The following is a 27,823-nucleotide window of genomic DNA, read 5'->3' as shown; positions in this document are numbered from 1 at the left end:
AAGACTACAGATCTTGGGATAATGAATTAATTCTCTTTTTCAGTCTGTTTGGCATTGCTGGCAAGAGAAAAATGGAAAGGCAAAGAATGTCAAATATATTTATCCACGTAAATCTAGCAGTAACAGGCTTTAAGGAAAGTGAAAGCATATTATTTCCTTTCAGAAGAATAGGAGTAGATTTGGTTTGAAAAGAAGAGATATCCTTTCTAATGAGGGATAGTGGATCACTGTTTCCCAGAAGTTAATGTATTAATATAAATAAATAAATATATATATATAACTGAACTTAAAAGTCATGTTGATGTTAAAATCTTAATCGAAAAAGCAGTAATTTTATTATTAGCAAACACATGGGTGAAACAAACAAACAAACAAACAAACAAACCCAAACACATTAACTCCAAGAGTGAGGAGAAGGAACAGTTAACATAATGGATACCTGCCACAAGCAACTGGGACCCTGTAAGGATCATCAACATTTAATGACTGGAGTAACCATATCCTCCTTCAGCTGATGGAGATTGTATAGGAGCAGATGGAGTAAAATGCTAACAAACGCTGTGTACCAAGTGTAATAGGAGATGTGAAAGCTCATCAGGATTATGCCATGGTGAAGCTAATTGCCAGGCTGCCTGGATTCTTTAACAAGCATGTTTTTCACCCCTTTTCTCTTTTGACTCATGGTTATATTTTATTTATTTAGGTTTTAACACCTCCTCTTATAATTTGGAGACAAGGGGAATCAGTTTCAGCATCAGTACAAGGCCTCATGCAGCAGCACTCCTGTAGCTGAACATCTGCTTGACAGAAGGCTCCCTAATCTCCTCGCTGATGGGAACTACATGCCAGTTTTGAGATCTTTCTCATAGTTTGTACAGCAGAAGTAAAGTGCTCAAGCACTCTTGGGACATACCAGAGAACTGGGATCTGTGAAAATTCAGAAAGAGAGAAGCCGTAATCCATGGCAGAATCACTGCAGGAGACCCTAAAGGGGCTGGGCAGGAGGCTGGGTCACGGCGTGGTGGGAGAGCGCCCTGTGAAAGAGCTCTGCACCCGAGTGCAGCCCATCTTTAGCAGGCAGAGCACAGCTTTTTTTTCTTGTACCCCTCAACGGCAGGCAATGGGATTTTCACTGTAGGGTGCCACACAGATTTTTGTCTTGTTATGTGCAGGGTCCCTGGTACTTGAACTTCATCTGAAATAAAAAAGGTTCTTTTAACAAGGAAAGAAAATAAAGCTGATGTATATTTTCTACTGATATTTTGCAGGTGGATACTAATTCCTAGGTGGAGGAGAAACTCCCCTGAGATCTGCAGGACAGGCTATTGTGTGGCAGAACAAATACTGACAGCAAAATTGCAGAAGCTGATGGAATAGCGCAGAGGGGAAGGGAGGGAAGAGCTCTGCTCCTTGTCATAGGGTCCTCTGTGGCTACTCCAAAACCAAAGTAAAGAGCAGGTGCAAGAGGAATGTCACCAGCCAGAAGGTGCTAGCCGTAGTTACATGCTTCTCAACCAGCATCAGAAAAGGAAGTTGGAAAGCAAGAGTGGACTCGAGGGAAAAATGAAGCAGAAAATGTCAGGGAAAATATTTCTCTCCTAAGCTGGGAACTGATGCAGATGGATAGTTACCAATAAAAGCCTTTGCTATATAATAGGAAGATCTCAACTTATAGCTTCAAAGACTTAACTTTATATTTCCTCTTCTCCCTATCTCTGCTAGAAGATTCAGTTTTTCACCCTGCCAAGGCTAGATTGTGCTTATCAGCAGCTCGAGGCTTTACGTCTCAATGTGAGCAGTCCAACTTCTAAGTGTAACTTTGTATTTAACTAAGGAGAAAACAAACCAGGGCTGGTATCAGTGAAAATAAAACCTTCCAGGTCATGATGGGCCAGCAAGAAAGACCACAACCATGTCGCCAGCCAAGGCAGCAGCACAGCTTTTTCCTGGGCAGAGGCTGAGGAGCCCCGTGGTGAAACAGGGACCTGAGCCCAGCAGCCTGGGGACAGTGGGGTGACAGGAGCAGACCCCACTGACCTCTTGTGATGTGCAGGGCTGTGTTACCAAACAACTAAAACTTTTGCATTTTCAATACGTGCAACTCTCATATGTGCCCGTAAGTGATGTAGAAGGATACAACTGCACTTGCAACATTAATTTTCTCTGGAGCAGGTTTCTCAGTATTTAGTTCAGAGAGTTCACCATCTGTAAAAGCAGGTAAGTCCGTGACGTTAAGCCCTTGGAGAGTTATTCAAAATAATGTGGTCTCAATCCATTTTCCAGGTTAGCAAACTTAGAAACAAGCTCAGTTTTCTTCCTGCCTCTGCTTGCAAAGTCCATGAAATGATTTGTGCACGCGTGTTTCATCAAACAAATATTCCAGTGCCTTTTTAATAACAAATGACTGCAGTAACAAATGTACCTTTACCAGGCAGACAAGCACGTGATGCTGATGCTTACTATAGCATGTTGTAAGAGCCAAACTCTGTCCTGTAAAAAAAAACAGTAAAAATAAATGACATTTTTGGAGCTACCTTTCCAAGCAAAACTAAGAAAAATTAATGAATGTAGTTCCATGATCAGAATTAACACACAATAGGATTTTTCAAAATACCCAGGAGTCTTCAGACTGATGTGATATTATGCTTGTGCTGGTCTTAATATTATTGTTTCTGTCTCATTTTAGGTTACTTTCCAATGTTTATTATTAATTCAAATTCTCAGTATTAAAAGAAAGATATTATCCATATGGTTGACGTGCTGCTCAGTATGTTCATAAGTTCTCCAACGTTTTGATTAACACTGACAGAAAACCCTTTGAAAACATATGGCCCTATATACATCCTGTCATTTCTAATAATAGGGTACATTCTTCAGTACATTTTCTTAAGAAGATGAATTCAGTCATATTTTAGAAACATGCTAATACTTTGTTAATTAGTCCTTTGAGGTCAGGGGAAAAGAAAAGACTGAATGAAAATAAACTTTTCCTTGAGCAGACACCATGAGCACTGTAGATAATTTGTGCAACAGAAAAACGTGATATCTATGAGTAATAGTCTCTATATACAGCCAGATTTCTTAAACCAATTAGCTTCTGGCATATTCCTGAAGATATTCATGCTCTATTCAATATGCCAGACCCTTCCAGCTTTAGCATGAAGACTGATTTTGATGCTCATTTCACTGATTAGGTAAGTACTTTGTTTCTGGTGTTGAATTTCTGTATTTATACAAATTGTTTCCCTTTTCTAACACCTTTGGGAGGTCACAGGATCCCATCACATTTCTCCCATGCACATGCAGGTCTGATACCAGAACAAGTAGAGCTATCATTGACTTGAATTCACTTTGGCTTATGTGGTAACATGGCATGGTTATATATTAGAATTTGTCACCAGGGACCATTTCCACCTTGCTTGCTCTGCTGGAACTTTTGTCCATTGTTTTCAGTGTGATTGTAGAAGTTCCCACCTCCTTGGGCTCTTTTAATCACCTTTTTCCTCACGTAGCTACCTGTACTACTCATCCACAGACTTCTCTAGTTCTACATTTGTTCAGGAAGAAGCTGCTCAGCCACATATTCTTTAACATTATACTTCAGGATGTGACTGTGCAAAAATAAGTCAGTTAATCTACATGAAAACTGTGCGGCTAAATACCAAATATATTTTTAAAGATTATATATCTATATTGAACATTGTAGACCTGCATATTTTCATATCATACACGTTTAAAATATACTTAAGTTCTTTTCCATCAAATATGTGTCCTTAATGCTGATAAATACATGATGTTAAAATTGCATCATTGCTATTAATTATATCAGGTAATACCCTACTTCTATGTTTTACTTTCTCTCTCTCTTTTGTGAGGAAAACCCAAAGACATACAATCTGATTCTCAAAAAAATCAAAAAATACTAGATGTTTTTTTCTTTTCTTCTCTATCTCCTCCCCTTCCATTTACCCCTGCTCTTTTTCCCATGGGAGAAGTCCCTGTCTGGGCTACGTCATTGAAACATTCCTGGGCAAAAAGCCATCAATCCTTATAAAACTCCATATCTGACTATTACTGTAGATAAGTTTCTCTGAGCCCATCAAATTTCTCCTTCTCTAGACTCCTCACAAAGAGAGTATCAAGTAAAATTCATGGGTTTGGTCTGTAGGGAGGTCAGAGAAGCCTAGTGTGTCTGAAAGGCCTGGGAAGCTGTGGGACAAGGTTATCAGCACTCCCATTCCATACGGACAGGGGAACTTTTCAACTCCTAATCAAACCTTACCCACACTGCAGAGAGAACTTCACTCCCCATCTTGTTTCTTGAAGGACCACCAACACAAAGGAAATAAATATCATTCAAAGCTGACATATTTTCCATTCCAGGTAAAAAGCATGTTCCTTTGATTTTTGCCTACTCTAACATGCATGTGAACAGCTTTTATATAAATAATGAAACCCAACAAAACACCTTCTAGAAAATGGAACATCATCTTGTATATGTAACATTCTTTTTAGGAGGTAACAGGAGAAAGAATGAAACACCTTTAATGGAGGTTAGCAACGTCATTCAGAGCTCATCTGAAATAAAAAAGAAGGTAAGATCACAAGGAGGCTAGTACAGGAGCTGGGCAAGATTAGAATGCTCCAACATTGATGGAAAATCACAATTAAAAAAAAAAAAATAAAAACCATATTTATGGTTTGGTTGTCAACATTCTGTGTGCTTTATGGGAATATTGTTGCCCTCCTGTCCTGATAGAGTTTCAAAAACAGGACAAGTTTTGTTTAATTGCTGTCAAGTCAGACAAAATATGATCTTGTACACTTCGCTTTACACTGATAATATGTGCCTGCCTTTTCAGAGCTGCCCATCCTCCCTACCTGTTTTTTTTTCAGAACCTGAGAGACACAGAGTGCCTTCAGACCAGTGACATACAGCAGCCTTGCAGATTGCTACTTAATGCTAATAAAACTGTGCCTGTGCTATGCTGTTTATCTCATGATACTCCTTAAATTACAATGATGTTATTTTACTTTTTTCCCTTCGTTCTACATTATTTAAACTGCTGCACATGATACTGAAAACTCGAAGGCTGTTATCAGTTTAGGAAAAAGGTATTAAATGGAAAAGATTAAGCTTTTGGCCTGAATCCAGCAAGCACTTAAATGCATGAGTTACTTTACTCCCATGAGTAGTGTCTCTGAAGCCAATGGGACTAGCCATGCATGGAGGCGCGACGTTTGTGTAGAGACTGGTGGGAGCCAGCCCTGCTGCCAGAGGTTCAAAACTTGGGTCTGCTCTTAGCTACGTGTGCATGCTCAAATTCATAAGACATGAACGTACTACACATGCTCACTACACTTTTTCAAACTGTCAAAGCTTTATTGCTACATTTTTTTCCTCCCCTCTAAAACCAAAGCTAGGCAGATGTTCTTCATTTTTCTTACCTATATGCCAGATTTTAAAAGTCAGGTTACATTTTTTTTTTTTCAGAGAAAAAAAAGCAACACACAATACACCAAACTAATGTTTCAAAAACACAGAATACATATTTTCCTATTAAACATAGGGCCTGGAAATGCCTAGCCAGGTTCTCCTCAGACTGTCATAAAATAGGAAATAGATCTAAAAACTAAATGGTGCACTGTAACAATGTTCATTCCCCTACAGAAGGGTCACCATGTTTTTTACACCTGCGTCTTTCCTGTCCCTACATTAGATACTTTTCTCAGCCATCTCCATCTTATGTAAAAGATGTCCTATGATAAATGCCAAAGTTAACTTTAGTTTTGTCTCAAATAAGGAAAAGCAACTTGCAATATCTAAAAAATCATGTAATACAAATTGTGTAATGCCTGCTAATTAGGAAGCAATAAAACCTTCACTTTGGCATTTCTAGCCAAACAAAACATTCCAGAATCTAAATATTTAATTTGTTTGTAATGAGAAATCATTGATAATGGATATACCTTTGTACTGCGTGAAAACAGGGGCCTGGCAGCTCCTTATGCTCCTGTTCTCGGGTACATCCCTGCAGGAATCAAATCAAACAGCAACAAGAGATGTAGCCCTATCAAAGAAATTACCTTACAAAGGAAAATATGACCACAAGATACCTGCATCAAAATGTCTAAAGCCTGGTCTAATTCAACATAGCTTACTATAAACAGAAAAACCTTACTAACGTCAATGGTAGCAGCGATGAGAAAGGTCATGCATGCACCAAAACCTTATGTCAGGCTGGCCCTACTCATGGATACTTCTGGAAAACTGGCTGAGAATCTGTGATCTTCTGCAAATAAAGTGTCATCCACACAGTCCATGCCTTTGGGGCTATGAAAAATTGAACAGAGTTATGAATGGCTAAAAGTGGTAGATTGGCCATATCACACTGCGTCCTTCTCATAATGCAGAGTTTTGTTGTCGTTGTTTGTTACCTTATTAATTACTATTATTATTAATTACTATTATTATTAATTACCTAGGTTACCTTATTAATTACTATAGAAACTTGCTAAAAAGTTTCTTGCTAAAAATGAAAGCCTTATTAATGCAGACAGCATAGATCACTAGAGAGATTTTCCTTTGACAATATATGCTTGCAATATCAAGTGGTCTTATATTTAGTTGGCTGATTTAGGAGAAAAAAAAAATCAATGTGCCTACAAAACTTATTTGTAAGGATGATGAAGCTCCTGGTCACAATGCCTAATTTGCCAAATATTTGTTTCCTAGTTATTAATGTCTGCTGAATATTTTAAATCCATAGTAATTCAATATTCAGGCCAAGTCTAAAATAAACCTTTTACTTTTTTTTTCCCTTTCGATTATTTTCATTAAAGATATTTTTGTCTTCAATCTTCCATTTCAATCTTGGCCTTTTAAAAGGCCCTCTTCAACTTTAAAAGCAGCCTTAATTACTAGACATTTTGTCTCCTACTTGGCAACATAATACAAGATGTGGAAACTGGATGCAGAGTCTAATAAAGTCATAGCACCATCTGAGAGAGGCAATAGGGTGCTATATTCAGTTAGAAGCAGGAAACAATTTACATCAAGGTCCAGTAACAGATTATCACTCTCTGTTCTTCAGGTGTAAAAGTGCTAGCTCAAATTTTCTAACAGGTGTCTAAAGACAGAAACATATTGACTGGTTTTCGAATAGTAGCCAATAGACTTAGTGCTTTATTCTGATAAAGATCGTAGGATTTTGAAGGACTTTGATTTTGTTTAAATAATTCTGGGGTGAATGACCTGTATGCTTTTATCTGCAGAGAACTAGGGCGGGGGGGAGCCTTTTCCTTAGCTCATGTGATAAAAGTAAAGGAATGTAATATAATGTAATTCTGTCGCTTGAGAATAACATAAGTCTATTACCACAATTTGAGTCCTGCATTAAACATTAAAAAGGTCCATAGGACTGCAGTTTCAGAAGTTATGGGCCAGCTCCTATTTATAGAAAGATTGCATACTTTCAACAACAAGAAACAAAAATTATGAACACTTTCAAGAAAAATTGAGGGATTTTTTTTTTCTAACATCTGTAGAGACCACTTATCTTGTTTGAGGGACGCAGACGTCTCACACATCACAAGACCTTCCACTGCTGTAAGATTCCTGGCTGAAGAAGTACCTCTGAAAATGCTGCTGAAGATTTCTGCTGGTCCAGTTAGGCAGCAGATACACCTGTATCCAACTCTTTTCACAGAAGAAACTAAAGCATCAAATAATCAGCTAAGCGTTTAGACTTGATGTGTTACAGATCAGAAGACAATGACTATGCACATGTATGCTTACAGGATTTTTTTTTTTTTGCCTTTTTATGCCACTTCACAATCTAAAAGTTTTTATTTTGTCTCAGCCTACAAGGGGTTGAAGAAGTATATGCATTGTGGGGTGAAGCCTGATCTGGGTGAGAAAAAGCTCTAGTGATTGATTTTGGAAAAAATGTAGAAGAAATTCTAAAGTATTGTCTTATTCTTTTCTCTGAACTTAGTTGGCTTCAGAGATTTGGGGGATGGATTTAAACAAAGCTTTTAAAATAAATGTTCACATTTTTAAAATATTAAGGTGTGAGGTGTGACAGCATCCATAAGCTACTGAGAAAATTATGAATATCATTGCAATACCCTGCTATGCATCACATTTTAGAATGTAGTTGCTTTTTCAGGCTGACTAGGGAAAAGAAGAGGTAGTAATTACTTTATTTATACAGCCAAAGTCATCAATAGTGCCTGTGCACTGTAAAAATAAATTTATTTCATGTTTTTTAATTGCAGACATAGTATGTCTGCACTTCTTCACTCTTGTGATTTTTATTTTTGTTACTACACAATATCCACCCTGATTACTTTAATGTCTTCGTGTTAAGCCAGTGAGAATCTCAGTTCAGTCAAGGGAGTGCTGGGTGGTAAGAGTTTCCTTAATACCTGTACAACTTCTTTTATATACAAGAAACACATAACATAACATGCACTGCATGTGACCTGCATATGACTATTATAGACATGATGCAAAAAATGGCATTTAAATGCCATATTTATGAAAGATCTCAGAAGACAAGGCAGAGAGACATAGTGAGAACTCCAGAAAAGGCAGCCAAAGAGGAGGAGCTGTGCAATTTTTTTTAAGAACTGTCCACTGATTTTTCTGTCCTCTTCATAGTGCTGTACATGCAGCCAGGGAGGAGGTAGGGAGAAGGGTGGCGAAAATGCATCCACACACCCTGCTCCAAACATCTAATTTACTTTCTGCTTGGCAGTCATGCTTCTTATCTAAGCACTGAGGGGAGCTTTGCTGCTCCAAAGGGCGGCTCAGAGCAGCTGTATTAGGTCCTTGATGTGGATTGCCCCCTGAATGACAGCTGTCAAGTGATTTGTCACTAACACCAACATGCCAGAAACATGCCAAAATAGCTCTCATTGGACAGAATATGTTCTAGTAGAACAGCTTTAATGATGGAGGAAAGATTTGATTTGGCTTCTATATTATGTCCATGATAGTGTTAATCTCATAAAAAATAAAAAACATCCAGAATTTCTCTCTAATAATTGTAAACACTGCTTCCTTTGTCAAGTTCTTGATTTATTGGAACTTATTATAGAGTTAGACTTTATTGTATTTGCTTATGATACCACAGTAATCTTTTCCCAGGCTTTCACTTTATTTTGTTACATTTATCTAGCAAGCCAGATTCACACTCCCACAGTAACCATATGGAGAAAAGCCACAAAAGCTGTTAAGTACATTTAATTACTGTTTTGATGAGCTCATATTTTAATTATGTTTATTGATTCTGTGTGTGTTGAAATAGTTTTAGCATTTCAAGAAAAAAAAATGGAATCAATATACTGTAATTACTGGGCATTTTATATTTTTTTCTGTGTAATTAAAACTTTCATATAATATTTTAACACTTTTTACTAATCCTTCAGTTGTGGTTGGCAGCATTTCCTTCTGTGTTTAGGTGAGTTTTAATTTTCATTCTACCACAATGTGAAGCTAAGTTCAGGACTAAACACCATTTTCATTAAATACTTTGTTTCCCCTTAGACCTTCTTCAGAAAGCAAAAATAACATGCACATGGTGTTTACTAATACAGCACTAGTCATGACACAATGGAACATATTCTACTTGGACAAATCATGACAGCACTGGCTAGCACTGTAGCAACAGATTAATGGCTAAGACAGCTAAGAAAGGGGTCTTCTAGCATAACTGTCCCTGCCCTATTTCTTTACAACAGCTGGCATTTTATCTGAAATAGTAAAATTTACTTTTTGACTTGGAAACAAAAAAAAAATAATCCATAAGCCTATATTCAGGTAGAAAATCTTTTGAAGCTGTTTTGGATTTTTAAATCAAATTTAACTTTGGATGGATCTAAGCTTTTGGATGACTTAAAATGCTAAAGCAGATGTGAAGGCATAGGGACATGATCCCCCAGTGGCATAAATGCCCAAAGTCCTTTTTGTTTGAATGGAACATAATTCTTATTTCATCATGAAAGAAAATGACTTTGGACACAAAGTTTGTCTGAAAGCAGATAATACCACACTTTTGGTTGCAGAATGGTGGGGAACCAAGTAGACCATCAAGCTTTGAAACTGCTATATATCATGATGAAGAAAAGCATGTTTTCCTCCATGAGTTATCCCTCATGAGTGAAATAAAAAATGTTTGCATATAAGTACATTAAATATAATTGATTTATAAATAACAGACTACTCTCACTTGCATTCATCGTGTGCCCATTGACCTAGATGAAAGAGAACCTGTGCACAGGAAGAAGAGTTAGCACCGACAGCAAAGGCGTTTTTAGCAGAGGGACCTGAACAACGATTGCTTTCACCAGACACTAGCCTTTCAAAGGTGCAACTGAGTTTTGAAATTTCAGAAGTTCTTATGTGATGAAAATTCCTTCCTCAGGATTGGCTCTGATGTTTGTAGACATGAAATTGTGAGCTTCAGACATCTCTCTTTTGCTTTGTCTAGAGATATGAATAGTATTAAAAGGAAAGGATGTTGTCAAATCATTTAACTAGCAATGCAGTTTTAATTTATTTGCACCCATGAATGTCACACGGACATCAAAATAAAAAAAAAAAGAAAAAAAAGAAGAAAGGAAGAAAGGAAGAAAGGAAGAAAGGAAGAAAGGAAGAAAGAAAAGAAAGAAAGAAGGAAAGAAGGAAAGAAGGAACGAATGAAAAAGAAAGAAAGAAAAAAAAGAAAGAAAGAAAGAAAGAAAGAAAGAAAGAAAGAAAGAAAGAAAGAAAGAAAGAAAGAAAGATCTAGTCAAATGCTTGTATTTAAAGAGTCTGCTTGCAAAAGCATCATTTTCACCCTTTTCAGTATACTTGAGTCTCTGACAAAATGGTAGAAGATTACTCTGTGCTCCTGACAGTCAAACTGCATTTGTTACATGGATAGCTATTCTTAAAGTGCTGTACCCTTGGCTCTCAATCTGAATCTTAAATTACCAACGAGAAAGTAATATCTTTTCTGTGGAACTCATCTTAGCTTGACCCCAGGCATATAAAGTTAGCAGGGCTGGAAACTAGGTGCTGTCTGAGGAAAGAGAAAAGACTTCATCTATTTTAGTACTGTATATTACCTGAGGGTCATGAGATTACTGTGAGAAGGGGCAGAATGTATGACTCTGGCAACAAAAAGAGGTATCAAGAGCTGAAAGAGAATATTTATGGGAAAAAAAAAATAAAAAAAAAAAGTAAAAAAAAAAAAAGTGATAGCAACAAATAGAACTACCTGAAAGAAAGGTAGAAAGGATAGATAGGAAGAATACAAAAACAACATAACTGTCCATTTAGAACGAGATAGGCCATGATTAGAAGAGATTTGAGTGTCATCTTGACTCCTAGAGAAAAGGCAGTGGAAGAGGAGAAAACAGCAAAAGGAGGCCCAGAGAGGCAGAAGCCCCACTCGTTCCTCTTCAGAGCACTTACCAGGAGGGTGAACCTTAGTTCTGGCCATCTGTCCCTGCTAAGGACTGGAGGAGCCCGTAGACGTTACCAGGAGCCAGAGCAGTAGGACTCCACAGAAGTTGCTCCAAAGCCTAGGTTGTCTGTTTTTTTAGGAAACAGATTTCACTGAGTTGTCCAGCCACCCGGGAGGATCCTACAACAGCAGTAACAGGGTAGCAGGAGAAATGTGGAGGGATACCTCTGACAGGAGCCGGTGTCCTCACTGCTGGTACTCACCACTCAATCTGTGTTTTCCATGGGCACCAAGATGCAAGAACATCTAAAAATTGCAAAAGTTCAAATTCAGCTTTCAGCAAAGTTGATGGGAACAATCTCCTCTGATATTAGCAGTGTTTACATCAACCCCAATGTGATTTTAGATGGCCTCATTCGTGTATTTTCTGCCAGTCCCTTCATGCACAGTACAGTACAATTCAGGTATCCGTTTTCTCTTTTTCTGACATTAGTTTTCTTCTTCCATCCTTTAATAAGGTAATTTTCTCTCAACATAAAACACATGCTTACATACGTAAGTATGAAGCATTGGTCAAATAGATACAGTTCAGAAAAATAAGTAAATAAATAAAAAAATAAATAAAACAGAAGAGTGGAGCAGTCCTAGTTATTTCTTACCATGGTGCAGAACTGCCCATGTTAAGCTAAAAGACACAAATCTCCACAAATAAAAAATAGCTAATTCCCTTGAAGTTGGAGGAATTGTTTGTGGTTTCTGCCATGGAGAGTCCAATCTTTCCCTAGGAACACTAACTATTTGATGTCTGGCTGTTGACATCTACAGGAGTGGATGGGACATGCAGGAGCATTTGCCAGTATCGTATGTCTGATTGATTCAAGCATGCATTACTCAATGAAATAAAAAGATTTCAAATAATGGAGATGGTAGCAGTGAATGGATGATTAGGCTGACAGCTGTCAGCTGCTGAATTATGACCAGTGTCAGCCCTAGCCTTGAATTTCCTGTCTTCAATATGTGTGACAACATTATTATTGTTTCAACACAATTTCTTGGGTTTTAAGACAAAAAAATAGAGGATAATAAAAATACTCTTGGGCGTGTACATATAAACAGTTTTTTGAACAACTTGTTATTTACCCATTAGGCTGGTAGAAATCCTTCAAAGTCCTTTCCGTCTAAGGAATAAATACCCGTTTATAAACTTCTTTGCAATGGTGTGTAATTTAATTTATAAACCAAAATGTCTTCTGCAGCTATGTTACAACTCCAGGCAACTGTGCAGATAATGTTCAAGAGAGCAGCTACATATCTGAAAATCTTTAGAACATTGGTAAATGTGTAAGTACAGCACATATGTTTTTCAGTGCAGTATCTCAGCTGTTTCATTTCTCTCTTTTGCTCAATATTCAGACCCCTGAGAGTTTCAACCCTGGCTTTGGTTTGGCAGTTTTACACTCATAAAACTCATGTTCATGCAGGGTTTGTGAGCCACCACACAAAAATAAGAATTTTTACTTTTTTTTGCATTATATCTCTAAGCCAGAAAAAAAATATATTTTTTAAGAGAAACATAATCAGGCTCTTTTCATTTTAATTAGCAATATGGTGGCTTCATTGGGGAAATTATACGAGAGTCCCTCTATGATCTTTGTCATTGGACCAAAATGAGATAAATAATATAGGTGAATTAATCATCTATGAGGAAAATGAGATGACTGACCCACAGTTACATTAGATGGGACAATAAAAATTGTTTGTCCTGTAAGTGATGAAAGGAAGAAGAAAATTCCAGATGTGGTGGTTATATTTGGTGTACTTGGGTAAAGAGTCTGAACAACTGTCAAAAAAAAAAAAGGACTAGACAGGAAAAACCACTTGTATCTGAGTTCGCGCTAGAGAATTGCACCTCAAGTACTTCTGTTACTATCAAACAAACTTACTGATTTAAACTTAGTACTGCTGCAGATCATTTTTTCTTGCCTGTGACTAGAGACCATACATTTTGCTTTGTAGAAGTTTGAGTCATAGGCAGCTTGAGTCTTGTTACTTTGTCAAATAAGAAGTTAAGAACCTTAACTCTATGTCAGTCTGGTTCTTTAGGCATGGGAACCTGTTTGTTCACTTGCTGAGTGTTTGCCAGCTGAGGACCATTACTAGGAAGATTCTTTTCTTCTCCACTTGTCAAAGAGAGAGGGCAAGCAAAACAAACCAACCCCAATTATCAGAAATGATAGCAAGAGACTGTCAAAAGATATTTCTTTAAGGTCTTGCATATGGATGATTTTGTAAATTACAAAGAAAGAAATACGTAGCAAAGTTGTTGAACTCTTCTTGACGAGATATCTCCCAAAATAGATTCTCTTGTAGCTATTGATGCCACTAACAATCTCTCTAAGAGCTGTGGAACTGCATTAAATGAAAATTTATATACAAATCTGATTGCAAACTGAGTAAAATTGATTTTTAAGATCAGAATCTGTGCAACAACCATGGGCCATATCCATAACCCTACTCACTGCATGTTTCACAAAAATATAAGTAAATGTTAAGGCTCATCTCTGTACTATGGATGTGTATGTAATGTCACATGTGCACACAGATCCCTCCATGTCTTTCAAAGCTACATTCTTCTAAAGGAAGGCTGAGAAAGAGGGATATATCTTGCCCTCAGTGCATCTGCCTATGGGAACTATTTTGTCAACTTCTTCCTCCAGCCTACTAAAAAATTTGTTTCAAGGAAAATAAATCAAAACAGAGCAAACCAAAGAAAGAAACAGATTAAAATTAAAATTACAGGGCCGAATTTCTGCCCCACCAAATTTCACTACAAACTTAGGATCACGAGAACTGTGGAAAAGCAGCATTACCCCAATTTTATTCTACTCTGTGGGAGATTTATCTCCATTGATATGTGCAACACATTGGAAAAGTCACATATCGAAGTGTAAAAGGCTGCCTTTAAAAGAATAGTATAAAAGTGAAGGAAAGTTCAAACAGAACAACAGCTAAGGAAGATGTGGTTGAACGTTTTTACCACCTGTTAATAGGCAGTCAGCTGGCACAAATAACAACTGCCTTTACCTGGAGGTCACTTTGCTGTGTACCTCTCCCCCCATCTCCCCAGCCACTCAGACTGGGTCACTGGGGAAGGGGAAATCAGAGTGTTCCTGATTATAGGGAGAAATCAGAGAGGGTACAAAGTTTTACTTAGCTTTAGATTATTCTAAATTAAATAGAGTGGCCTGGTGAGGGGTCTCAGCCTGCGGGGCAACCTGATAGTGAAGCTAGAATCACAGTCTATCTATGTTCTAAATTGATGGCAATGAAAATAATACTCCCCAGACACAAAAGTACACTTGTTTTCAGATTAATGCATCCTGAATGTGAGCTTTTCATCTCCTTTCTGAATGAGTTAACGTGTGCTCATTCGCCTTGGCCAGAAACTGAACTGCAGATTCATTATTTGGAAACTTATTTGTGCTGAAGTCCATAAGGCCAGTAGCTTGGGAAGATGAAAACAGCTTTCCACAGGCTCTCATTTTGGGAAAAGCTGCCTGCCCTAGGTTGCCAAATGCATTCCCTATGACTCGTCCATTTGCAGGTTATGTTTGGGCTGTAATTAAAACAATGGATACCTAACTGCCTTCAGGCCTGATCCGAGGATCTCCAGTGCCCCTTTGCAAGGACAGATGATGCCTTTGAAAAAACATTCATGGCACTCCCCTAGGAGCCTGAGAATGCTGTTGCCTTGCACCAGCACCGCATGTTCCCGCTTCTCAGAGGAGAGCATCACTGTCTGCCATAGCTGCCAGATCCTGTGCTCATATTAATTAATTCCTGGAGAGCACTGTCAATTAATATGTGTAATGGATGATTATTTTTACAAATGTTCTAGCTTCATTTTGTGCTTTCTAAATTGCTATTAATACTGAATGACATTATTTTTGGACTAAAACAGCAACAAATTTTTCAATACTTTCAGATATTGCCTTTTCAATAGCACAACTTAGTGCATTTTTCTCACCTCTCTGTAGAAAGAAGACGTAAGATAGAAGATAGCTGTAAAATACATCTGTCAAGATAAGCTTGTAACTTCTGTTCTTTCAGTGTCTGGAGAAAAACTGCACTAATTTACACACAGATGTTCTGTTACACTTAGCTTCTGTTCAGCTTATTCTCTTTCAATGAAACAGGAAACTGAAAGAAAAAAAAAATATTCAAAGCCAAAATAGCATTATCGGTTCATTCCAAAAGATGTGTTTTGATACTGTCAAAACATTTTCAGATGTTCTGGCAACACCTGACTTGCAAAAGCACTTCAGTTATGACAAGCGGTGTGCTCTGATGGAGCATGTCTTGTACAAGGTTTCTTCAAAGTTCCTCAAGTCTGATCTCATTTTATGTTTCTTGTTAACAGAAGACTATTCAGACTAATGAACTAACTTGGAATATGTATATATATTTTCACTGCTATTATAGCTGTGTGCAAACAACTGCCTTTAGTCTCAGCTGACAGAAACTTCCTAAGCATAACTGATATCAACATTGTTGAATCAGAAGTACCATCCTTGGCCAAGTTCTCTCATATATGTTGATCAAATCTCCTTTATCTAAGCAGTAATTCATTATCTCCCTGCTCTCTGTGTGTTTGACTATATCTTCTTCCTGGAGAACACTAATTCCACGTGTTCAGTGCAAAAGAAAAGAACCAAGATTGCTTGTAGCAGAGTTCTTGACAAATTGCAGTGGATTCACTGAATCCCACGTAGCAGAAATCCTCTTTATCTTTTAACATTGACATTGCAGATGCTGTTCTTGGATACTGGATATTGCTGTGCACTCTTAAAGTCTGCTTGCTATTTCCACAACTGGCTGTATTTTGAAAAGAGCTAAAGATGGAAAATCTTCATCACAAAAACCTGACGTTGCTAGTTCATGAAGACTCTCTTTCTTGGAAGAAAGATGTTAAATTACCACAGTTTCTTCCTGTGATGCATACAGTGATAATATGCATGGCATAAACTGAAGAACTGAGAAAAACACTCTCTCTCTTAGCTATGGAATTCCCCCTCATACAGTTGCATTGCTGTTCAGTCCAGGAAAGGCAGTATCTCGTTTTGCATCAGTGAAAACCATGACCAGAAATAAGAACATTATGCTACAGGACAGGAATATGAAGGCATGATTTGGATTCCTTTACTGGTAAATCACAAAATATCATAGTTCAAGATCACAAACTCTTCACAAATAAATGAGCTGAGAGTATTTTAAGAGATTTCTGTAAACTATTAATCTATTGTGGTCTATTCAGTGATTGCTTCAATTCATAGGGTGTATTTCATAGTTGTCTTGACTACAGACAAATCATGAAAAATTGTCAGGATTATTTTTATGCATTTGTAAACAGAACAGATCTAAAATTAGCTTAATAAGTGTGGTTTATTCAAGTACTAAAATACTTAGAATGGAATACTTGTAATGTAGTAGTCGTAAAATGTCAGATATCACAGTTGTCTTGGCACAATTCTGATTTGACAGATGGTTTTTGACTTTGCTTGTACAGGTAACTTCACGCTGCTTCTGTTTCATAGAGCTAAAACCTTCTGATCAGAGCATATAATCACATCCAAACCCAAGGATCTTCTGTTAATGGCAAAATGTGTGAAACAAAATAAGCAAAAATTGGTGTGTCGGGGGGAAACAAAACAAAACAAAACAAAAACAACCAAAGCCAGTATTATCTCAATAGTGTTTTAGCTCATATTTTGGGAAGGGGCATCCAGGTATGTAAGAATTTCCTTCTCTTCATGGGCTTTTCATTCCCATTCCAGCACGTGTACAGGTGAACCACCGTCATATAAATGATTTTATCCAGTTAATTATTTTAGACTTCATTTTAGCAATGCTTAAAAATAAAATTACACTCACAAATAAAAATGTTAAAACATTTGAACTCACTGGAGCTTTTGAACAATGGTTAAATTTTAAAATCTACCTGGTTAAACATGAATTATCATTTTACTTATGAAGTATTTTTTAAAAATATTACAATGTAGAAGCACTGTAGAATTACACAGCCATTCACTAAAGTGAGAATATAAATTCCCCAATCCAATAGTTATTTGACTGAGCTAATATTGAAACACTTAATAGCTTTTAAACAAAAAGCGGTCAAATTTCTTTTAAAAGTGGTACTCTGATCATAAGATTTAAATTATCATATTCATTAGAGAAACCCTATGTTAGGAGTGAAACTTTAACATTGTAGTGAACCAAATTGACACAGAGAAATATATTTGCCTTAAAAAGAAGATAGACACTAATGTGGGATATATTGGCACACTGAAATATTCTTTGTCGGGGCTATTGTATTTTTCCTCAGAGCAAGTTATCATTTAACTTTCTACCTTTTTCTAACAAAAAGACAATCGATGTTTTGAAAGAAGAAATTAAACATTTGTTTCAAAACATGACAGAAGCAGGCAGAGCAGACATGGTCACATGTCCTCATTTTCACTCTAAATATAAACGAAAACATGAGTGTTTATTTTTAAGCCTGCAGACCAAAGCTTCTAATTGACCCCACTTGGGAGACAGGCTGAATAAAGGGCCATTATGCTGTGATGAGATATGCAATTGCCTTGAACTTGCCAGGAGTTCAGGTGTGGGTATATCTGTACCCCGAGCACTTGCAGGAATGCCGGTGTCTGCGTACTCCTGCTCATGCATCTGCCTCGTGTAGACCTTGTAGGCACCGGCTCTATTTCACTGGAATAACTTCGCTATTCATGAACAATAAGGTTCAAATTGTACTTTCCTTTAACACAACATTAACTCTCAAAGAGCTGGAAATTCAGTATTCTGTTCCCTAAGCTTAGATTCCAAATCAGTCACTGAGAACATTATATGAGCAGTAATCCCATTAAATATATCATCTTGCAAATATCTAAATCCAGTTAATTAACTTGTATTGCAAAAGAACTCCAAGATATACTTTTCAGTGAGCAAACTTACATTTTAGGTTTCTAATTATATCAGAAGGAAGTTTTATATCTCCTTTTTATATAAAAATTAGAGTAAAATCATCTAAAATCTATAAAAACAGGTGTTATAGACAAACATATATTTATTTAGAAATAATTCTTTACTAAACTCTTATCTTGTAGAGAGATTATATACAATAGGGGCCCCTTAAATGTGGAAAATGAGGAACATTATCTGAAGAAAGTTGTAGGATATGTTCCACTTACTAACTAAACAGGAACAAATGACTGGACAAGTAATAACTGCAGTAATTCTGTAGCTCTCGAAGAAGGCAGTATTACAATTTCTCTACTTGGAAATTAGTTTGTAAAAGCTAGCAGCAGTGAGAGGGCCAGGCTGGGAATGAGAAAAAATATCATACAAATTTCTTTGCAGCCTAAAGCAATTTAAAAAATGGATTAAAAAGAGATTTTCAAGAGATATGAAGTAAGCCATTTTCCCTTTATTATACCTGCAGTTAAGGCTGAGACATTCTTCCAGCCAGGATATATTTAAAGTAAACTGTGAAGCTATGTTTTCATGTGATTTCACTTTACAAACAAATGAAAAACAAAACCAACCAAAGGCCATCTCAGGGTGCTGCTCATCAGTCTCTTTTCCCAAAGTACTCACCCAGGGTTTCCCCTCCTTTTCCAGGGGTGGCCATGCCTTGCTAATGCTCCAGGGCAGCTCTTTCATTCCAGAGCTGGTTCAGCATCCATCATTAGGGAGAGGAGGTGAGGAGCGCGGAGGAGCCCATGCACATCCTCTGAGCACATTGCGAAGTAGAGCGCTAAGCAGGGATTGGAGAGGGATAAATGAATGCAGTATTTCAAGGGCTGCACATAACCATTTGTTTTGCTTTCAAAAGGAACAGTAGCTGGTAAGTTACAATATTTAGAAATTCTTTAAAATAATTTGACACCACTCCGGGTTTAGAAAGAACAACCGATTGTAAAAGGCTTTCACAAAACACTCTCTGGCACTATGCAAAAATAAGTAACGTAGCCTGAGCAGTTTGCCTTATGGACCTTTACAAAGGCGTACACTGAACCGTAAAGCTCAAATGAAAACACGAATCCCCGCAAGCATTCAGTGTAATGGAGGACAGGGACCCAGGCTACATAGCTCATTCAGAAAGACTTCTACATGCAAACAAGTCTGTCTTCTCTGAACCTCCTGAAGGGCTGCACAATGCAGTGTGATACTGGACACCGTCTCTCTTAGTAAAAATACCACCATTTTTTATTGCAGCTAGGTATTTCTGATTACATGTTCCCTTCCAGACCCAGCTGCACTGCTTTCTGCTGCTGGCCATTACCACTCCTTTGGATTTGCCGACTGATACCTGTGTGAGGCAAAAGGAAAGGAGCTAGCTTGGCCAATTTAAGCCCTCAGTCTTTGCCAATGTTTTGTGTTTTTTTTTTTTTTTTTTTTTTTTTCCCTAAAAAGAGCATAGGGATCATATACATGAATAGCCCAATTTTGGACATTGAAAAGGATGTGTACCTACACCTTCACATGAAGCCCTCCAGAAGCTGCACAGTGCTGTCAAGGCGAGGCACAGGTCCTCTTGGGTCTGCAGGCTGGTTTCTCAAAGAGTAATGACAAATCTACCAGCTTCCTTTGTTAATGGGAAGTGTCTGGAGTAAGTGACACAGACTTTTTAATGTCCCATGAAAAGTTCTCTTTATATATATATATATATGCCAGGCATCATTGCAATGTTACTTAAATAATATTCTTCATATTCTATGAAATGTGATTTTGGGCAAAATTCCTACCAGTTTCAGACAAAGGATTGGGCTCTTTGTTTTCAAAGTGTGGATAAGACCAAAGATTAAAAAATGGAGTAGAATGGATAAACCCTGCTGTCTTTAAAAGACTGACCACAAAAGACAATATATTTGCCCATTAATGTACAACACTGTATTTTAGAAACAAATCAGTAACTATATATGTGGTTTGGTATTTCATTAATTGAATTCTGCCCACATTAACAAGTGTTGCTACTTTTTCTTTTTTTCTTCAAATTATGCCAATTATGATTTTTTTAAAAATGAAAATAATGATTCATGTTTTAGATTGAGTTGTGTGAACATGAAACAAAGGCAGTATGGAGGAAAACTGAAAAGAATTTTGAATGAATTCCCCCCGTTTTATCAGCACTTCAGGTCACAGTCCACTTGCCAATTATCCAAATGGTACTCAGTCTCAAAGAGCTAATAACAATTTAGTCATTAAAGAGGAGCTTCCGGGATTCACAAAACCGTCGTTGCCGCATCCTCACTTTACAGTGCCACGGGTGGCTTTGTGGTACTGCGGTCTCACTGCTCAGTGTCACAACTGGCTGAGTATGACAAAAAAGCCACTCCCTCAGTATACAAGGATACTGTAATACCATTATTTTTACCCCGCTTGTAAAAAATTCTCTCGCCCTTTCTTGTCTTGCTTTAATATATTTAGCTGTTGTGGTACCTGTTACTCTGCTATACCTGCTTTGTCAAATTTCTTCTAACGGAAGGCTCTCATTTCATCCCATCATCCATGCTGTCTGCCTCAGGCATAATTCAAGTCTCCTTTGTCTCGGTATCTCTGATGATAAGCTTCTAATTTGGGATCTCCTATACATAGCTAAACCTGGGAACACCCACACTGGGTTAGGTGGTCCTGGTGGGAAAGCTGCAGACTATTTAACACGCCAGTAACTCTATACACATGGAACTCAACAGGTTCAATTCCCTTGCTCTTGAAATGTTGAAGATGAGGACATTTTGTTCCATAGTGGTAGAATTGACTATGGTCTATCTGTCTGCTCCTGGAGAACAAGCTATGAACTAGTCTCAATCCAGAGCAATACAAGCATAGTGTTGGCACTGGACAAAGCAAGGAAACGGTCTTCACCTCCAGATCAATTTTAGACAAGGGTTCCAGGTCAGCTTGGACGTGTGATCCAAAATCTAGAAGCAATGTAGCACTAGGTAGAAGGTGTCTTATGACAGCATTTTATAGCGCACAGCTTTTGACACCTTTGGCCGTACCTGCACGCACAACTGTGATTTTGGATCCATTCGAGATCCAGGATTTGGAGGTATAAATTCAGGCCTCCAAATCAAAAAGAAAAGCCTAGAGATTATGTTATAGCATTATATGGGTTTGAAAGTTATATGAAAATTGAAGTATTTTTTACTTCATAGATTAAACAGCTGCTTCAGGAGTTGAACATGACCTTGAACAACGTAGTTGTCTGCAGCCCAGTGTGTTATCTGCTCTTGGCTCATTTTCAGTCGTTTGGACAACAACTTTGTGCCAGGAACTTCACCTCCCATTTTCCAGTCAGGGAACAACAAAGTGCATTTTCTTTGCCTTTTCTCTATCGTGAGAAATACATCATTTCTCCATCTGTGGCCTCTGGCAAGAATGCAGAAAGGTCAGGTAAATTAGTCTTCAGTATTGTTTACTACTGGCAGATTTTCCAGAATCCTCAAAAATACTATGACTTAAATTTAAAATAAACTGTACTCTTTTAGCTTGCCTATATTCAGCTCTATTTCCAGTGAAAGGGTTAATGCCTATATTTTACCCTTTTTGGATCAAGTTGTTGAAAAGCTTCATGCGCCATAGGAACCTGCAGTAGTACCCTAATGACAGTATAATTAGAAGTATCATTGTGGTAATGATTCTTTTCATCTGGCAAAAGGCTTTTACAGAAAAGATCTCTTATTCACTTAGTTTCACCTGCCCGTTCTCTTACCTCTGCAATGCTCCTTTTCTGGGTCAGTATCTGAAGTTAATACTGGGTGTTTGACAAGGCCTCAGACTTTGTGCTCATCAAACTAATTAAAGAGAAACACATCCAAAGCCTGGTGAATTATTTTACTTTTTAAAAATGCTGCCCATTCATCTTGTTTAAAGATTTACCTGGCTCAGTGGGTCTGATTAATGAAAAGGACAAAGGGGCTCTTGTCAGTGCAACCTACAGTCACTTGGTTCAGGGTCAGTAGGTTGAGCGAGAGGCCTCCATGTCTATATTTAGTCTCTCTCTACTTTAAAAATCCAAGGGATTGAAAAGTTACTGATTTTATCAGCATACAGAGGTTTGGAAGAAAAGGCAAGAACTGTCTTGATCTCAAACTTCATTCAACTCTTTTTGGTTTGTTTAAGTTACATAGCACACAGCTGATCCCCCACAGTTGTCCTGGATATAGATAGGTAGAGATTTATGTTAACATCAAAACTGAGTGTGAATACTTTGGAAGTGGGGTATGTACTCTGAGTGAGCTTAATATGTAGATTCCAATAAATTATTACTGTGGAAAATTTATGGTAAGATTTACAGTAATAAATAATTTTACATAAATTCTAAAAAGACAAAAAAGTGTCTGTGTGTGTATGTGTGGAATATAATGCATACTAAATACCAATGAGTTTATAAACTAATCATAAACACCCTGATTCTGCAAAACACTTTTGCATAGAATTAGTTATACTATCACAAATGCTCTTGTTAAGTTTTAGCTGGACTGGAGTTTTCTATGAATAAAAAAGATTTTTACTTTGCCATAAATTTGAAACAAGGTTGAAAAAAAAAATCACATTTATGCAATTCCAGAAGGAGCAGCAAACCAGATTGTTACTCAAAGTCGGGACGGTTGACAGTTCCCCTTTATTTCAACAGGAAGATGCAACCTCCACCAGAATTACTGACTTTGGAACACTTCTCCGTGTCCTCTCCCTGTGCTCTGCTACCAGTTGGGAAGAGCTGAGCACGGGCTCCATGTGTCCCCCACCCTCCCTGCCTCACCTGCCTGCCTGCCAGGCAGCAAGCTGTGAGAGCTGGTGCCTCCTTGTGACACAGGCAGTGAGCAGGAAAGTACCCAGCAGGGATTATAATCTGCCCTCTAGTGAGTAATGCAGTTAGCATTTGGCAGTGTCATTAGCATTATTTATGCATTACATAATTACGTATGCATTACATAGCTATTTCATTATGCGACAGTGATAATGCTCATGCTTTACACCTTCCTAAGAGGCTCTTTAATACAATCAATGGATTGAGCATCTAGGAGTTTGTTGATAGTTATGGGTACGATCATTAATAACTCTTTCTACTGATATATTATAGCTATATAGGACACGAATCATGCCTATCATCCTAGGGCAGCTACTGTTGCACAAAGCCATCTGTAAGAACATCCTGAGATTGTGCAAACCAACCCTCCAGCCTGAGTGCTTAGGGCCAATGTTTTCAGCTGTGTGAGCTATCAGCCAGTAACGCCCAGATCCTCTCCTGTGATTTAAATGGCACAGAAACAGATTTGAAACACACATTTTTAGCCAAAGGAGCAGGATGACAAAAAGGAATTTGTGATTTGGAAGGGCATGGTCCCTGAGGTTTTTTCTTGTAAGCTGTCTTTGACAACTAAAAGGCCCTTTATCAAGAGTTAATTGCATCATGCCAGAATAACTCAACAGCACACCATAGCAGTGCTCCTGTACCCTGTGACAACTCTGCTTCAGGAGATGGGAAGAGGTTCCATAGTTGCCCCAAATGCCAAACCTCCTTTAGGGCAGGCACCACAATCCCACTGTTATCTTGCTAATTCAGTTGGGCAGAAACGTGAGAGTCAGCATCATTAGAGTCTTGGTCTGCAGTTTTGCCTGTGATGTGCATTCTTCCTAAAGCAGAAACCTGAGAGCAAGTCCTGCAATGACTGACCATGCAGGAGCATTGGGGCACAACCAAGAAGAGTGTGTGTCCCTCTCAACTGCAGTGGCAGTTGCACCCAGCCTAGCCTCATGTTTCATCCTCCATCATCAGCCCTGGCTGCAGCTGTTCTAATAGAGCTGGGGGAACCCACCCTCATCCAACAGCCACTTCATTCCTGTAAAGGAAGCTCTTAATGGCTTCATCATTTTATCTATCCTACCGCCTAAGAAACGTGTTTCAATAAATGGACATTTATTGAACAGTCTTTGTCACAACAGTATGTACCCTAAAGTAAGATTTCCAAGATTCAACTTTCTGTATTCAAAATGCAAAATTCAAAGAGGTTTTATTGTCAGACTTTCACTTCTCAATAATAATATTTTAATTGTTCTTCAAGTCCGCATTACAATTTGTCATATATTCAAGGAATTAGGATAGAGAAAAACCCACTTTCCTTTTGCTTAATAAGTCAAGAAGAAGTGTTTTAAATGATGCTTTTTGAATGCAGCCATGCAGTAGTATTCTTCCTAGATTTTTAAATAGGTAAATACTACTGGGGGATGTGAGCAAGAAAAAAATAATAATTATTAAAAAAAAGATTAAAGAATGATGAGATCACTGGGGGAAGAAAAGTGTCATAGCAAGTTCCATATAACAAGTTAGACAGCAAACATAGCTGAGAAAAAAGAGATCAGGCACTGAATTCAGTTTTTATTGTATTAAATTTGAAATACCACATCTCTTCATTCCCATGAGAGAAGTTTTTTACAATCTCTAAGTTCTTTCACACTGTACTTCTGTAAGAGCCATTTGCAGCCATGCTTATGGTTTTCAAGGCCTGTATCTCTAAGATACTAAGGCAAATTTTTTTAGCATGCCGTCGGTCAAAGTGCACTCACCCACTGAAGGTCTAAATGTTTCCTGCAGCAACTTTGGAGGCAAAGACTTTCTGATACTTGTGAGCCCTGTAAAATATATTGTTTACAAATGAGAAATTCTGATGCCTGTTATTCCAGGCAGCAGTAAGTGTCAGATCTTCCTTCTCGACATCATTACACACTTGCAGGTGTTAGGTATTTCATTATTTAAGAGTAGGCAGAAAAAGCAGACAATAAGTATTCATAAAATGTCAGACATTCTCCAAAGAGCTGTTTGAGTTAATGCAGCCCATAAAGCTCTCACTTTTTTTGGGCCTGAAAATGATAGTTATTCAAAGGAAATTATGTCACTACTTAAAATATTTTACCAGAAGAAACTGCTTAGCACCATATCTTTAACCACCAAGAAAGAAACTGTAGTTTCCACTACATTACAGCTTTCTGACAGAAAAAAATAATCTCCCTATCCTGGGTCAAGAATATGAACACTATTTTTGGCTAGGACCTGACTCAAGTTGTGTGCCCTGCTTGGTGATTATCCATACCATTAACCCTGTAAATCCAGTCTTTTGTCATCTGAATCTGGAATTCTCTGGGGTACACAAATGGATGTAGGGTCAGCTGAAGGCCAGCTCAGTTCAAAGAACCTGAGTTTCCTCACACAGGTATTTGGATGCACACAAAAGCTTGGCTGAAGAACAGAATTAACAGCTGCGAGGTGACACAAAACACTACTTGACACTACCCTGCAGCTGAAACAAGTACTTGGGATCTTGGTGGCTGCCTTGCAGCTACACTTTATGCTTGCCTGGCTACTAACTGGAGCAGCAAGCTAGAGGGTTGTGATGATGACAAATACATGCCCACAGAGTAGTTTTCTGCCACTTCTTATTCATCCCTGTGTGGGACTGGAGCAGCAACCTTGCCAGGTCTCCTTTCAGCAAAGAGCTGATGGGTGTTTCTGAAAGAGGAAGAGCCGAGAGGCAAAAAGACGGTGCACGTGATGGGCAGACAAACAGCGAGCATCAAGAAAGCAGAAACCATGTCAAATAGGTTCCTGCTACTGCCTAGGTGAGGATATAAAAGCAGAATCAAAATAACTGGGTTTGGATACAGAATGGGTTCCAGCTTCTGCTAGAATTTTAGGTCTGTGACAAATACTTGCATAGCATATTTGTTTGAAGTCTGCAGATCAAAGTCAGTGTACAAACCATGCTGTTGGTTATACCTTTACAAAGCTCACAAGACACCAAAAAAAAAAAAAAAAAGCCTAATGGCCAATGTAAGAGGAAGAGTAACTCTCTAAGATAGCTGAAAACAATGTTTGTTTTTAAGGATTTCACACAGATGTAAATGCAACATATTTCACCTGTATAGCTTTACAACACTAGCAAGGGCTGTTCACCTCTAGGTGAATGATTCTTGTTATTTGTACGCATTTTTTTTTTAAATAGGATGAACAAATAAAAAGCACTAAAGTATCTCATCGCTGTCCATGTTTCTGACTTCCCAGAATAGTCTTAGAAATCAACTATGCTGCATAGCAAATTAGCTAATTAAAAGGGGTGGAAAATTACATTCACATTGTATAGTTCATATTTTCTAGAAGACTGAATGAAGGCAATCTAACATTCCCTCTTTATCTGTTATTATAAAATACTTCTGAATTAGCAAATAAATTCTGCACCAGAGAATATTTTTGGAAGGTCTGTTCAAGTATGCAATCACAGTCATTGGTGACAAACTGGTAGCGATACAGCTTTGTGACTTTTGCCGGATCCATCAATACAGTCATTCTGGAGGGCCCAGATGTTCGGTCTAACAACTCACAAGCCTTATGTGTGCTACAAGCCCCTCACTCTTCAGTGAGGCTGTGCTTATTCCTGTAAAGACAAAGTAGGTATTTCTTTCAATAACATTCACTTGTCGTTAGAAAAATATCCTAATTATGAATTCAGAAGTGACAGATTGTGAGATTCAGTTTGCAAAGATGATGTCACTGGTGGGGAATTGGTGGGTAACCTGCAATTACCTCTTTGAATAAAGACATCAGTGTTGTATCTTGAGAAATAATGGCTAATGATATGTCTTCCAAAAGGAAATAGCGTTATTAATTACCTTACTGTGAACACACCACTTATTGACAGCTTTGAAGGCCATTCATCCAATTAAGTATAATGACTAAAAGCTTCATTTGGCCTTCATGCTTATACAGATGGGCTAAGAACAGAGAGCAAGATCCTGATTTCATTTATAACCTTCATAAATATTCAGAGAAAGTCACAAACACCCATGGAGCTACCCCAGTTTCTATTGCTGTGATTAGAGTCAGACTGAGGCAGGTAATGATGGTATAGAAAGGGCTGTAAATTGATACCTCTAATACCTTGAAGACTTATTGTTGTGCAATAATACAATCTGTCATCTCTTCTGATTGTTACTAAGCACTTTGCTTCCAAGCACTTTCCTATCAACATTTAGGGGCGGATTCCTTTCCCAAACTATCATCCAGACCTACATGCATTTCAGTGATAGATGATTTAATTGCAACCGCAGCCCTATCTAAGTTACTTCTACCTTAAAAAACAAAACAAAACAAACAAACAAAAACACAACAACCAACAACAACCAAAAGAAAAAGAAAACCACAAACAAACAAATAAGCAAAAAAGCAATATTTCAGAGTTTCCACATTTTTTTTTTCTCTCAGGTGAATCAAAAAATAATTCTAAAAAATATTTGTTCAGAGAAAT

The 27,823-nt window shown here is 37.8% G+C and overlaps 1 long non-coding RNA gene across 4 annotated transcripts in view; it reads right to left on the bottom strand.

The window, feature by feature from the left end:
• The window catches only part of LOC125180526 (uncharacterized), a 28,552-nt gene extending 8,307 nt beyond the window's left edge, over nt 1-20,245 (bottom strand). Inside the window, exons 1-7 of one of the 4 annotated variants that reach the window (XR_010832868.1) lie at nt 19,116-20,245; nt 15,484-15,656; nt 11,682-11,762; nt 11,465-11,583; nt 4,543-4,578; nt 2,423-2,490; nt 914-1,195 (exon numbers count right to left, since the gene is read on the bottom strand). This is a non-coding gene — a long non-coding RNA (uncharacterized lncRNA). Of the gene's footprint in view, nt 1-913; nt 2,491-4,542; nt 4,579-11,464; nt 11,584-11,681; nt 11,763-15,483; nt 15,657-19,115 lie in introns of all 4 variants that reach the window. The other 3 variants (XR_010832866.1, XR_010832865.1, XR_010832867.1) reach the window with 3 other exon arrangements.
• Nucleotides 20,246-27,823: the final 7,578 nt, after the last annotated feature.

This window comes from Anser cygnoides, chromosome 7 (genome assembly GCF_040182565.1).
Source record: "Anser cygnoides isolate HZ-2024a breed goose chromosome 7, Taihu_goose_T2T_genome, whole genome shotgun sequence".
Taxonomy (NCBI): domain Eukaryota; kingdom Metazoa; phylum Chordata; class Aves; order Anseriformes; family Anatidae; genus Anser; species Anser cygnoides.
This window is presented reverse-complemented; position numbering and strand designations above follow the sequence as displayed.